The following is a 15225-nucleotide window of genomic DNA, read 5'->3' as shown; positions in this document are numbered from 1 at the left end:
CAACATAAACCAGGGTTTATAATACTTAATCATAGAACCATTGGTTACGGGGTAGAAATGGCTTCAATTTATTAGATACTACCTAATTGTATTTCAAATGTATTGAATTAATTCATATTTCCAGCAACCATATGTGAAAATTCTTGTTTCCCTGTATCCTTGTCACATCAATACTTGTTATTGTCAGACTTTAAATCATTGCCATTTATGAATATGAGTTGTCTCTCTTGTTAGCCTGCCCTTCCCTAGCTACTGGTAAAGTTGAGGATTGTATCAGTTAGCTGTCAACACACTAATGCAACGTCACAAGTGACCCACAATTCAGTGACTTAAAACTACTCATTGATTCATCATTCTCAGTCAGTTGTTTTGCTGGCAGTTAGCTGATTTAGACTGGGCTTGGCACGACAACTCAGCTGGGCTTGTCTCCCTGTTGAGGCTTGGACTTGTGTTTACTCCTTCAGTTGCTCAATTAATTAATTGGACACGTGTAGTCATTCAGCAGCATAAGCCAACAACATGAAAGATCTCTTAAGGCAGATACTTGCACAATTTCCTATGGCTTCATCTTAGAACTGGTATGTGCTCACTTTTGCCATACTCTTTTGGCCAAAGCAAATGGCCAACCCCAAGTCAAAGGGTGAGAAAATATATTCTTTCGATTTAGTGGGAGAAACTGCAAAGTCATATGGAAAAGGGCTTTGATACAGGGAAGAATGAAAAATTTGGCTGCTAGTGTAATCCTCTACAGGGTTGTTCAGGCTTCCTTTTCTAAGAATTGCCTATTCACAGGTTTTATTCCTTCTTGGGATATTTGTCATTTTTTATTGAGATATAAAAATATTTATATATTTTAGTTACAAATTTTGTATCCCAGATTTTTTTCAGCCATGCCTGTTTACTTCTTTTATTCTTCCATTATTGATATAGAAAGTTTTAATGTAAATAAATTTGTCAAACTTTTCTCCCATTAATTAATGATTTTTAAGTTTTCTATGCAAAGCTCCCAAATTACTGTTCTGTTCCACTGGTTCATTTGCATTTTCCCGCACAGGTAAAATTACCATAAATTCATAAAAATTCAACATATATAGTAGTATAACCCTATACTCATCCCATTCTTCTTTTTCAAAATGTTCTCAATGACTTTAACTCCTCACTCTTCCATGTGAATTTTAGGATAAGCTTCTCATATTAAAAAGTTTCCTATTGTAAATTAAAATAAAATATATTAAGTTAATAGAATTTATTGGAGAAGAAATACTATCACTAGTAAAGTAGTTACTCAATTATTTAAAAACATTTTTCTATTATGTGTTTTGTTCTAATGTGAATAAAAATCTATTTCAAAAAACTACAGTTTATAATTGGTTGTTTCTCTATAGGAAAGTGATTTTTATAGATGGATCTCAAATGCTGCATATTTGTGGGGCTATAATTTTCACAATGTATCAATAGATTCTTTTAGAATTTTCTATGTTGATACATTTTTGTCTGTGAGTAATGGTTTTATATATTCCCTTCAAATTTATATGTTTCTTATTCTTTTCTTAATCCAATTTTGTGTCAATAAGTTTCAATAAAGTTTTAAATAGACCAATAATGGAAGGAATCTGGCTATAATCTCTTACACTAAAGGAAATGCTCCTACTGGATATTTTTATTGTAGGTTTTTGGTAGGAATCCATTAAGTAAAGAAACTGCATTTTACTTGTAGTTTTCTGAGCATTTGTTATTTGATTAGAAATATTACTCTATTTCTTCTTAAGTCAATTTTGCTGTTTTGACATATTTTATCTATGTTTTAACATTTATTATTTTTGGAATAGAGTTAATAGTTAATTATAAATTTCTCTATTTGTAGTTATGGCCTCATTTTTTTATCAGTAATGTAAGCGAATTAGGTATTTCATTAGTCTTCTCAAAGGATATTTGATTCTGATGATTATACTACTTCTTTGTTTTTTTATTTCATTTTAAAATGCGCACTTTATTACAGAAGCTGTCTGAGTTTATTTTTATCATTTTTTATTGCATTTTAGGTTTTGGGGTACATGTGCAGAACATGCAAGATAGTTGCATAGGTACACACATGGCAGTGTGTTTTACTGCCTTCCTCCCCTTCAACCACATTTGGCATTTCTCCCCATGTTATCCCTCCCCAGCTCCCTCCCCCAACTGTCCCTCTCCTATTCCCCCCAATAAACCCCAGTGTGTAGTGCTCTCTTCCCTCTGTCCATGTGTTCTCATTGTTCATCACCTGCCTATGAGTGAGAATATGCGGTATTTCATTTTCTTTTCTTGTGTTAGTTTGCTGAGAATGATGTTCTCCAGATTCATCCATGTCCCTACAAACGACACAAACTCATAGTAGACCGATTTATAGTCCTTTGGATATATACCCAGTAATGGCATTGCTGGGTCAAATGGAATTTCTATTTCTAAGGCCTCGAGGAATTGCCACACTGTCTTCCACAATGTTTGAACTAATTTACACTCCCACCAGCAGTGTAAAAGTGTTCCCATTTCTCCACATCCTCTCCAGCATCTGTTGTCTCCAGATTTTTTAATGATCGCCATTCTAACAAGCATAAGATGGTATCTCAATGTGGTTTTGATTTGCATCTCTCTAATGACCAGTGATGATGAGCATGTTTTTCATATGTTTGTTGGCCTCATGTATGTCTTCTTTCGTAAAGTGTCTGTTTGCAGCACTGTTTACAATAGCAAAGACCTGGAACCAACCCAAATGCCCATCGATGATAGACTGGACTGGGAAAATGTGGCACATATACACCATGGAATATTATGCAGCAATCAAAAATGATGACTTATTTGGTTTTTTAAGTGCTTTTCTTATTTTAATAATATTGCATTCATTCTATCTTCTGTGGATTTACTATTTTGAACTTTTTAGTGCTTAGATTTGGTTAATAGTTTAACTTAGCATGTTGAGTTTTCTCTTTTTTTCCTATCAGCATTTTGGGAAAATTTTCTCTGTGTTATTTTATGGCATCTCACATTTCCTAATACATACTATTTCTGCTGCTTTGTGTTCCAATTATTTCATAATATATATTATGACTAATTCTTTGGCACAGAAATTATTTTAAATATGTTTTCCATTTTTCATATGTGTAGTATTTTTGCTCTTCTGTTACTTATTTCTAGTTTTATTGAATTCTGTTCCGAAAACAGTGTATACCATATTGATTTTTTTAGTTTGAGACTTTGTGAAGTAATACCTAATTTTTTACCAGTGTGCTGTTTATGAGTCATAGAATGACATATTTATCATCATGCAGTCCCACATAATATTGCCTTATGCTAAAATAGCTCAATTACTCTGAAGCAGGTGCAGCAATGAGCAAGTAATACTGGGATGCATTGGCTCCATCATAAACTGCATTACCCAGGAGCTGCCAGACTCAGAGTAGATGAAATGGCCTTTTGATGGAGTAGCAAAGGGACTGGCTTAGAGATGACACCAGTGAAAACCTGTGGGCTAGAGCACTGTTCTTCAAGATGTGGTTATGCATTTTTTTCTCCAAAGAAGAGTTTTGCTTCCCATAAACACTGTAGTCTACAGTGGAGCCATTCTAACAAGCTAGGAAATATAGCCTCCAGCCAGAAGCAGGAAGCAAACACTTCCAGGGAGAAGAAAAGGGAATAGGAATTTATGTTGAGCAGGGTGGCTGAATATATGTATTTAATAAGCCTTAGGAGGCATAGTGAATATTTATGAAAGGAGAAACATGCCCATGAACAACTGTGCTTGATGCTTCTCCATGTTCAACAAAAAAGGTGGCAATCCAAGGCTGGAGGTTTTGTCCCTCTGACATCAAAAGGTGAGGCAGATGACATGAAAACCCTTAGTGCACTTTCTCCGTGTCGATCTCTTATCAGCCAAAAAAAGAGGGCTGGCATCAAGGGATTGGTTGATATTAAAGGTGGGGTCTTTTGAAAGGGGTGGTTTCTGTTTAGTCTTTAGCCTAATCATGGTTAATGAGGGAGGGGATATAACAAGGTGAATCTGACCCCCACATCCTGTCCCGGCTGTCAGGTTTACTCTGGGGTCTCGTCGGCCAAGAAATGGTCTGTTCAGTCAGTTGGGGGTCTTCGAATTTTATATTTAGTTTCCATTCTTCCCCTTTTGGTCCAGCTCTGCCAGAGGCTCTATCCACCAAATGCTGTATCACCAGGTATCTCTTGGTAATTCTCTGTTAATCTTTGGGAAGCAGGAAATTCTTTATGGTGGAAATGGAATGGAAAGGGGCTACACAATGGCCCAGAAGGCAAAGTCCTTCAATTTGCTGGCAGCTGTGTAAGCATCTGTGTGCCTATTCTTGACTTGGAGGATCTGAACTAATTGTATCCCTCAAAACTATTCTTTACAATCTCAGGCATCAACCTCTTCTGCAATTGTCCCTGGGCCTAGAGAGAGGGTGCCTCTATAGTTTTAGCAACAGAGTGGTGGAAAGAAAACAGACCAGACACCATGGGATTCCAAATGAGAGAGATTTAGAGGCCTTGCAAAATCATCTCTAGTCTTCGGAATACCATGTGTATTAGTCTGTTTTCACACTGCTGTAAAGAACTGCCCAAGACTGGTAATTTATTAAGGAAAAAGGTTTAACTGACTCACAGTTGAGCATAGCTGGGGAGGCCTCAGGAAACTTACAATCATGGAGAAAGTTTAAGGGGAAGCAAGGTACCTTCTTTACAAGCTGTGAGGAAGGAGAAATGCTGCGCAAAGTGGGAAAACCCCCTTGTATAACTATTAGTTCTCGTGAGAAATCACTCACTATCACAAGAACAGCAAGGGAACTGCCCCCGTGATTTAATTCCCTCCACCTGATCTCTCTTTTGACATGTGGGGATTATGGGGGATGTGGAGATTACAGTTCAAGATGAGATTTGAGTGAGGACACAGAGCCTAATTATGTTCCCATGATTCTAGTTTTCTCTGAAGAAGCAAAACAACAAGAAACAAATAGCATTAATAATTTGGCATTCAAAAGAGAATCTCTGTGTCAGAATGAAAAAAGAAACCTATCCCATCAGGGTGCCAACTCAAAATATCCTGAAGAAAAGTATAACATGATTCTTTTTTAGAGGCATATTGTAGCCAAGAAATAATTCATGATTCAATCTGCACTCAAAAGCGAAGGTCAGGGATGGAATCTAGTAACAAGTGTGGTATTTCCCCTACCTAGAACTGTAAAAGAAGGCATGCAAGTCTGCCTTTCAGGCAATATTAATTGAATATGCTATATGGGAAACAGTAAGGCTGCCTGAGTGTAGCAGAGAAGTGGAGGTGCTGGTGAAAAAAGATTCTCACTCTGATTGCTCTTTGTGGAGCATTTACTGGGGATTAAGCCTGTGATCACCTCCCAACAACTCTTGGGACTTTGGACTAGAGAAATTCTGCCTGAGGGGCATTTACTGCCTTGTTATGGGCATTAACTGAAACTACCCCTATGACTGAGGGACTTGAATTGATCTTGATATCTGAAATACCCAGGCTGTCTGCAGAGATGTCAGAGAAATACTCTAATAGAGATAGCAGTGCTCAGAAGAAATGCCCAAAGTTCCATAATAAAATGGAAATGGTTATATAGGATCATACTACTTGGGGATGTAAGATGGAGATGTTCATAAGCGTGGAGCCTCTGTTTTCCTAGGACTGACTGTGGAACTGCATGGGGAGCTGCTGGACTCTGTAATGCCCAATAAACAGCTCTCACCTGACTGACAACCAGTTGACTTGTTTGCAGATGGCAGTTCCCAGGCGAACAAACAGTGTGTTCATACTCTGACTGTATGGTTTTTGTTTTTATTTTTTAGCAGAATTTACCTTTTCCTCTACTCAAGTTCTCCAAAATACAAAAACTATTCATCACTATTCTTATTTTATGGTAATATAGTAATTGGCATTTGTCCAGTGGGAATCTATTTTCTTTTGAAACAGGAAACAATTGGAGATGATCATTATTTTACCAATATTTTGACTAGAATAACATAGTTTCAGGTAATGCTCTGGCAAAGACAACTTAAAGAGAGCCCATATGGCCAGTCAATTCTTGCTATACTTTATGCAAATAATAAGGCCAAGTAGAATAAGCCTGAAACTTATTTTGTACACAAATTGGCCTTACTCTATTTTCTCTTTGGTAGAAAGGGATTGGAGAGAGAGAAATTATGTTTCAGAGGTTTATGCTTTTAACCAATGTCAATTATGATACTCTCTACACAAATGCATGAATCTAGGAACCAAACGTGGGCATAGAAAGGAGCCTGCTCCCTTGGTGAACTTTTGTTTCCTGTTCCCTCTCCACAAGTTCAGGCTCTGTTAGGGATTCTTTTTCCCAGAGGAAGGATGTTTCTACCAAAAGATGCAGTAACTATTTCAATAACCTAGGGTTTAAATCATTTGTTTGTCACATTGAGCAATTCATCACACCAGGCAAACAGAAAAGGAAGAAGCTACTACTATACTGGCAGAACTCATCGGTGGAGATTATCATGAGGAGGTAGGATGGATGCTCATTATGCTGATAGAAAGGCATATGTCTGGAACTCAGAAGACTTTGCTGCTTCCATTTCCAGTAATAATCATAAAAGGGCAGTTGCAATAACTGGCCTGACAAGAACAAAAACCCTCAGGCGTGAAGGTCTGGGTAACACCACTGGCTGACAGTTCTCACCAGCACCAGTGCCATCCAAGAGTTAGTGAAATCTATTACAGAAAAAATGGGAGAAAAGGGAGATAATGCATATCACTATTGGCCTCAGGACTGCCACTTTTCATACTACATCTGTTGTAAGTTTATTTTGAAAAATTGTAACTGAAAATGCAGTGATAGGCTGTGGGAAATGTAATGTTGGGTCAAGTAAAGCAGACTGGTGCAAGGGGTGGGCTCTCACAGAATCTCTCGGTGTTTTACCCATCTCCAGTCTTGGGCTCTACTGGACTTCAGTGTCTTTATCTGCATCTCTGTGCCTATCACACAGCAGGCCCTAAAGTGAGGAAGAATTAGCTCTCTTAAGAGCAGCCCTCAATCAGCAACTCTTTGGAATTTGTGAGTACATTTTGTAACTACCTGGCACTTTGGGTGGGATAGTTCTAAGGTATCTATTTACCTATTTTTACTGCCAGTTGTCCATTGTAAATATTGGCTAAATGATGCATTCTAAATTGCCTGCCTTCCATTCCTGTGGCAGTTTTTCTTTCTCCTATTGATATTACTTATACTCTGTACTTGAATTATTGTTTTACATCTATTTCTAGAAGAACTCAAAATAGGACACAGGGTCTCAAATCAGATATAGGAGTTTTCATTCAAGCTCATGAAACTCAAAGTTTATATTCTTGTACAGGTGAGCCTATATAGGTGTCCTATTTATGATGGACCAACAGAGTGCCAACCCTGCCATTGGTTTCCCCTTTTGTTTTTTATACCACCAGATGTCCTATTTTAACTTTTAAGTTTAGATATGTTTAATTTAAGTTTCGATTTGTTTAATTTGTTTTTCAGAATGAAACTAAGACAAAAATGAGGCACCATGTCACTTCTATTAGCTTGACAATAAGAAGGACATTAGATAATGCCAGGTGTGGGAAGGGATATAGGGCCATAGGAATACCCACGTGTTGAAAGTGAATAGAGGTGCAGATCTTCTGCAGAAATATCTGCCGTTAGTTCAATAAGTTTATGCCTAGTCTATGAGGCTTAACAATTTTGCTCCTGTGTATAGATTCTCCCCCACCTCCACACACACACAAGACCCAGGGTACTTGCAAGAAGACATATAAGATAGCTTATCACAATGTTATTTTTGTTGGCAGGAAATTGCCACCAGTCCAGGCATTCACCACAAGGGCAGTAGATGGTAAGATTTTTTTTGTTTGTTTGTTTTTTTGAGACGGAGTTTTTCGCTCTTGTTGCCCAGGCTGGAGTGCAATGGTGCAATCTCGGCTTACCGCAACCTCCACCTCCTGGGTTCAGGAAATTCTCCTGCCTCAGCTAATTTTTTTGTATTTTTAGTAGAGATGGGGTTTCACCTTGTTGACCAGGATGATCTCGATCTCTTGACCTTGTGACCCACCTGTCTCAGCCGCCCAAGATGGTAAGATGTTTTATGGTCCACTTTGGAAAACAGTACATCAGTAGAAATGATAGACTAGTTGTATACGCAGCACATTTAATAGCTCTTAAAAGATGTTGTTAGATGAACAAAGGAGAAATCACAAGATATATAACATAGTACTTTTGTGTACTTTTAAATGTGCATACAAACCACTGCTCATGTCCTACAAGAATAAACTAACTGTTGTCTATTCAACAAACACATTGAAAGAAAAGAGGAAACAGAGGTGGGGAAGGAGAGGAGAAAAGAAAACAAGTGAACAAAACAAAAACTGAGCCTTGTGAAGACCAATAATAATAATGTACCTAGTACTGACAAGTAAGATTAGCACAATCCTTGGAACCTAAAGCACACACACAAATTTTTGTCGTATATTTTGAATACACATATAGGTTTGCCACAGATAAAAGCTTGAAACAGCATAGTTCAAGTGTTAGAAGTACATATATCACACTATAATTTTATACTATTCTATAATGTAATATAACTTTTCTATTGGTAGATTCTTTGGTTTTTGGTTCCAGTTTTCTGCTATTACAAACAGTGGCTACAATGAGCAACCCTCTGTGCCCATGTGCAATATAGGTGGCTCTACAGAGAGAAGTAAGGAGATGTAATGGTTAAGAACACTGGGTTCAGTGTTGAAATCCTGGTTTCTCTACTATGTGTCCTTGGGCAAGTTAGGGTAATTACTCTGAACCTCAGTTTCCTGAAGGAGATGATGTGTATAAAGCATGTAAATCAATGCTGGCACACACCTGAACACTCAATTAGCATTAGTTATTATCATGACTATTGTTTTAATATGTATTTTAATAAAACAAAGTTACAATGTACATGCATTTTTTAAATTTCAAATGGGACATATACATTTACCACCAAAGGTGTTAAGGTCTATTTACCAAAGGCGTGTGAAGATACTCTTTTCTCTACAGTAGGCAAAATCAGAAATCTTTATTCTTTTGGGTTTTGTTTCCACCTCATTACACTTTACCTTCTATTTCCTTGATTACAAATACTTACGTGAACCTTTTGAACTTTTGTGAAATATTCATTCAAAAACTGGCATATTAACAAAATTAATCCTAACCAGTTTTAGACAAAAGAGGCTTCAGTCAGCTTTTGTATTTATTTGGCTTATGACCCATAATAGATTCAAGCAGTACTAAGCTAAGCGTGGAGCAGCCCTACACACTACCTCACAGATTCTGCCATTATTTTATTTTCTGGCCAGATGGGCTATTGGGAGATATAAATGATCGTGATTATATCAGGGGGTTGTTATTATTGTTTTCCTTCTTCTAACATTCATACAAATAATCTTGATTAAAATCCAAAGCTTCTAGAAGTAAAGATAAATTAAAACACAGGATTATTAACATTGTATAACTTTATAACATTGCTCTTGCTTTTAAATTTTTTTCATGACACGTAAGATTTTAACAGCATAATTTCATCCAAATGCCTAAATTCTATTCCGTGACCTTAAAAGAATTTAAGCATTTATTCTATCCTTGATGGAATAAAATGTCAGTTCTTAAGGATTTAGGAAATGTCAGCCAATATAGCCAAGGGGGCTCTTTATTAAGAAGTTCATTTTGATTAAATAAACGCATATGTAGTCATAGGGTAATTTATACGAGGGAGAATAAAAGACTGCAAAAAATGTCACTTTCTATCAAAACTACCCTTGGTTCATAATGATTTCTTTTACTAAGTTTCTAAAAATGTTTCCCAAGAAGAGCATCTTTTAATTAGTGTGGTATTTATTTATCTTCTGTCCCAGATGCATACTTGATACACAAAACTCCTGCTTATTCCCCAGCAATTTCACCAATATAGAAAGCTCAAAGGGATGGGGAGAGAAGTAAGAGTAAGGACATGTGTTATTTCATCAATCTCTTGCTGTAGTGAAGGAAGAGGAATGATAGAGGAATTGTCAGATATTAGGATATTAGAACAATATTTATTTTACTGTCCTGTATTCTCAGCTTACCACCTGGAGAATCTGAGAAAACTCTAAGACTTCAGGTTTGTGTATTTTCATTATTAAACACGGTTATTGATTACTGCTGGCATAACTCTTATATTAAATATTTCTAAGCTCCAAGATTCAGGCTATATTTTAGTGATCTCATCTGTTCATAGCTCAAAATCCCACTTGGGAATTAATAAAATAATATATTAATAGTACAAAGCCTACAGACTTGAAAACATCTTGGCCATGAAAATTCTTCCAAATGAAGTTTTAGTCTAATGCCCTTTTAATTTATCTCAGGTTAAGCTAGTGGAGAATGGTTACTTTAATAGAGAGACACATTCCTTGCTGCATAGCTGGCACCTCTTTATAGAACATCTAGAAGACTATGATGAAACAGTGCTTTGAGGATATCCCTGTGAAGACCGATTCTCGTCGATGCATCTTTTGCATAATTCTCACTGATATCACCAGTGAAATAAAGCAGATAATTCTTCTCCAATGGCTTTTATCTTTTAGGAACTTTCTTCCTGGACTCAAAATCCTGGGCTCAAGTGATCTGCCCACCTCAGCCTCACAAAGTGCAGGGATTACAGGCATGAGCCAGTGCACCCAGCCTTACTGTGCATTTTAGAGGATTCACATGTAAACAAACTTCACTTTCCTCAGTGTGTCCAAATATATGTTAATTACTTGCTATGCAACACAGAAAGGGAAAAGTTCTGTAGATAGTTGGCAAGAATATATCATGCAAAAACAAAAGGAAGATTATACGTTCTAAGTGATTCCATTTAATTTTTTAAAACTTGTATTGTGAAAACAACATACATACCTATCAATCAAGGACTGGTGAAATGAATTATGGCTCATGACTTTATATCAGAGTATCGGTAATATATTAAAAATAATAAGAATATATATGGAAATATTTATTAATAAAATGATATACCATTAAAGTAGAATAGATTTTGAAATTGGCAAATTATCAATAATAGTGCACACTGAGTGGAGGTTATATGGGGGTTAATTTTCCTATACACTAAGTTAAATTTTCCAAAATAAAAAACACAAAAGGTAATAATTGAAAAGCTTTCTATGCTCTTATATGGAAATATTTCTGACATATAATGTGAATAAGAAGCAAGGAGCAGAACTGGGTGGGGTGCAATGAAGAGGTATAAAATGTATTTTATATATGCAAATACTTAAAACATTATTAAATGATTATACAGCTAAATGAGAGCCTTATGGTAATCACAGAGGAGGTATTGTCTAGTCTGAACCATGAAAGGTGGATGATATTTTAACTTATGAATGTGGAGCAAATCAATATTTGAATAAAAAAATTATGAGAAAAGTGCCTGGAGTAGGAGCATGTGTAGAGCATGTGGAAAATAGCCAGGAGTCTGATCTTTCTGGGACATAAGATATGTGAAAGAGACAGGTGGAAAACAGGGCAACAAAGTCCGCTGAGACCAGAGGGTAAGGGCCTGGTGTGCCATGCTAAAGAGCAAGGGCTTTTCTTGGCCATCGTGGGTTTTAAGCAGGGTATTAAATGTTTAGAATTATATCTTCCAGGGTGACTCTGGCTAGATGTTCAGGCTGATTGGAGTGGGGAGAACCTAGAGGCAGGAAAAACAGAATCTTCTTACAGAGTTCAGGGCATTTAGCCACAGTGGTTTCCAACAATGATCACGAATGAGGGAGGATTAACATTAATATTTTAGAGTGAGAGAAGAAACAACGAATAGTCCTCGCATTTAGTGATGATAAGAAGTCATTGGTGAATCTATTTTTAAGATATTGAGTGTCTTAGTCTGTTTGTGATGTTGCAACAAAACACCTGAGACTGAGTTATTTATAAATGGCGGAATTTAGTTCTTACAGTTTTGGAGATGGAAAGTCTAAGATCAAAGCACCAGTATTTGGTACCTAGTGAGGGCCTTCTTGCTGTTTCCTCATATGGCATGAAGGGTAAGCACACAAAGAGGGGGCCTACCTAGTTTACTCCAACCTTTTAGAAGGTCGCTAATCCCACTCATGAGGGCATCACCCTCATGACTTAATCATCTGCTAAAGGCGCCACTCCTTAATACTATCAAGTTAGTGATTGTTTCTACGCATTCCTTTTGGAGGACATTTGGATTCTAGCAATGAACAAGAAAGAGAAATAATATATCCCAAAATATTAATTTAATATACAGATAAGGGTATTAAAAGACTATATATATTTTTCCTACAATGATTACATATTACTTGTATAACAAAGAAAATAACAATGAAATGTCAACAGTCCTTGGTAGCATTTAGATGGCAAGAACACATTAAAAAATTCCAAAAGCAATCCATGAAAGCCCTGTTTTGGGTCAGAATTATTTCCTTCAGCAAAACCTTCTAGGCTCCATTTCTACATTTACAGTGCTTTGTCCTGCCAGGAATTTTCTTCCACTGAAGTTCTCCTATCTGATTGAGGTTTCATCACCTGTAGATCTATGGATCACACCTAGTGGCCAAGGCATTAATATCTGAGTCTTTAATAACCTCACATGAAGAAGATAATCCTTATTTTCTACAGCTTCTCATGCTCAGTGTTCTACAGAGGTCTCTGTTGCTGACTTCCTCCCAGGCAATTATAATTAAAACAACTATTTGTAATTGAGTGATTACTGTGCAATGTGCACTTTAACAGTTGATTTACATACATTAATTACAAGAATTCTCACAATGACTCCATGGCATCCCTGCTACTATTTTTTTTTGTTTCACTTAGGAAGAAGCTGATATTTTAGGGAGTCTTAGGGACTTGTCCATAGCAAGCCAACCAATAAGGAGTGAAGTGTATATATCATTCCAATCCTCATATCTTTTTGACTTCTCTGGAAGGGAATTGGGCAATTTCTTTCCAAAAAGCCATATGCTAAATGATTCAATGTTTCATGGATAGCACAAGTGTTCTCCAAAAATTACTAATATAATTCCTTCTATGTGATGTTTAGTAACATGAGATTATGAAAAGTCAGAAGAAGACCAGTGTTCCAATTCTACGTCTTCAAGCATGTATATATAGGATAACCACTTCATCCCCCGGGTCTTCAAATTCTCTTACACAATAATGAGTTAATACTTGGCTGTTTATATCACAGTGCTGCTGGTAGTTACAAAGATAGCTCTGTGAAAGTTTTTCTTAAACTATAAAGCGCCTTAAAATTATCCAGATTTTCCTATAAGCCTCCTTGCTTTTCTGCTCTCCACCCCCTGGAGAAGAACATTCCAAGTCTATTTCTAGGGGAGTGCCTGCTTTCTAAAGTATTTATAAAAGGCAGGGCTCTGAACTATGTCCCCACTAAACAGGATTATACTTGTAAAATACTCCTAAAGCTTGGATGAAAAGAGAGATTATAGTATTAATGGTTTTACTTTTCAAAATACTACATTTTTGGTTGAATCCAAAGGTTGAAATGCTAAAATTCATACCAGGGATTGTAAGGTTTCTAGTAATTTTTTTTTTTTCAGGAAAAACAAACAGCCTGTTCTTTTTCAGCCACTTCAAAACTCCTATATCTATCTTTTCATTTATTCAACATCTTTGAAAACCTACTCAAGTGTCTCATAGCCCAGTGCTTAAATAGGCAAGAATATAATATTAGTCTTGGCTTCAGATCGAGAAAGGAGCTCTGGGTGGATTGAATAGGATGTACAATGGCTTGGATGCAGAACAGTTTAGAGAACTGAAAGTAGATCTGGAGAATTAGGGTGGGATCAACGGATTTTCCAAAAAATGACATTCAAGCACTAAAGAGTCAAAGCCCTTGTATTATATGTTGAAATTTTGGACTTTATCCTCAGGATAATGAAGAGTCATTGATGGATTTTAGACATAAACCAATTTTTATAGTTTTCAAATATCACTGTGGTTGCCATGAAGAGAATATTAGATTGAATGGATGAAGTCAGATTTGTCCCCAGGTTTCTCCTGTTGCAGCCTCACTTATTGCTTTTTAAAAAATTAATGTTAATGCGATATAATTTACATAAAATGCACCCAGTTCAAATGTACAGTTAAATGCACCTAGAATAATATACATGACACCACAATTAATATATAGATTAGTTTCATCATCCAAAAGTTCTATTCTGCCCACCTACTACTAATCTCTTCCTTCTTTCCCCAGCCCTCACACCTGCCTCTGGAAAAGGAACCACTGATTTGTCCTGTGTCACATTGGTTAGCTTTGGTTTTCTGGAATATCATATGAATGGCATGAATGGCATCTTAGTAGAAGCATTCTTTTGAATCAGGCTTGTGCTCTGCCTAATGCTTTTGAGATTCACTCACATTGTTATATATATTACTAGTACATTCCTTTTATCATGTTTAGTATTCTATTTTATGACTAGGTCACACTTTGTTTTTTCAATTATGTGTCTATGGACATTTGGTTATTTTCCAGTTTCCAGTTATTATAAATAATGGCTCTACGAACATTTGTGTATAAGTATTTGTGTAAATATAAGATCACATTTCTCTTGCAAAATACCTAAAGAATGAAATGGCTGGGACATTTGGTAAGTAAGAGTTATATTTAACTATATAAATAATTACAGAACTATTTTCCAAGAGATTATGACATTTTACATTTCCATCAACAACATGAGAATTCCAATCATTCCACACTCTTACCAACACTGGGTATTGTCAACCTTTCTAATTTTGGACATTCTAGTGGGTATGTAGTTTGCAGTGATAGCTCATTAAGGTTTTAATTTGCATTTCCCTAATAACTAATGATGTTAAGCACCTTTTATATACTTTATTGCCATACATATATCTTCTTTAGTAAGTGTATATTAAAATTGTTTCCCTTTTATCTGATTGAATTCTTTTGTCTTATTATTGGGTTGTAAGTCTTCTTTTTTTTAACATATTCTCAGAATAGCTTACTTCTGAAATGTGTATTGCAAATACATTCTGCTAGTTTGAGGCTTACCTTTTGATTTTTTTTAAATGGTGTCCATGAAAGAGTAGAAAGTTTAAAAGTTTGACAAAATTGGACAGCACTTACCTGAATAGCTAAAAGGCAGAAATTGATAGATGG

At 36.2% G+C, this 15225-nt stretch overlaps 1 protein-coding gene across 5 annotated transcripts in view; it reads left to right on the top strand.

Annotated features, from left to right (window-relative positions):
• The window catches only part of LOC144578460 (uncharacterized), a 389210-nt gene extending 374213 nt beyond the window's left edge, over positions 1-14997 (top strand). For all 5 annotated transcript variants that reach the window (XR_013524293.1, XR_013524292.1, XR_013524291.1 and 2 more), the window contains one exon: positions 14302-14997. The gene's annotated coding sequence lies outside the window, so the exon portion shown is untranslated. The remainder of the gene's footprint in view (positions 1-14301) is intronic.
• Positions 14998-15225: the final 228 nt, after the last annotated feature.

This window comes from Callithrix jacchus, chromosome 11 (genome assembly GCF_049354715.1).
Source record: "Callithrix jacchus isolate 240 chromosome 11, calJac240_pri, whole genome shotgun sequence".
NCBI lineage: Eukaryota > Metazoa > Chordata > Mammalia > Primates > Cebidae > Callithrix > Callithrix jacchus.
Note: the sequence above shows the minus strand (reverse complement) of the source record. Positions and strands in the feature narration are given on the sequence as shown.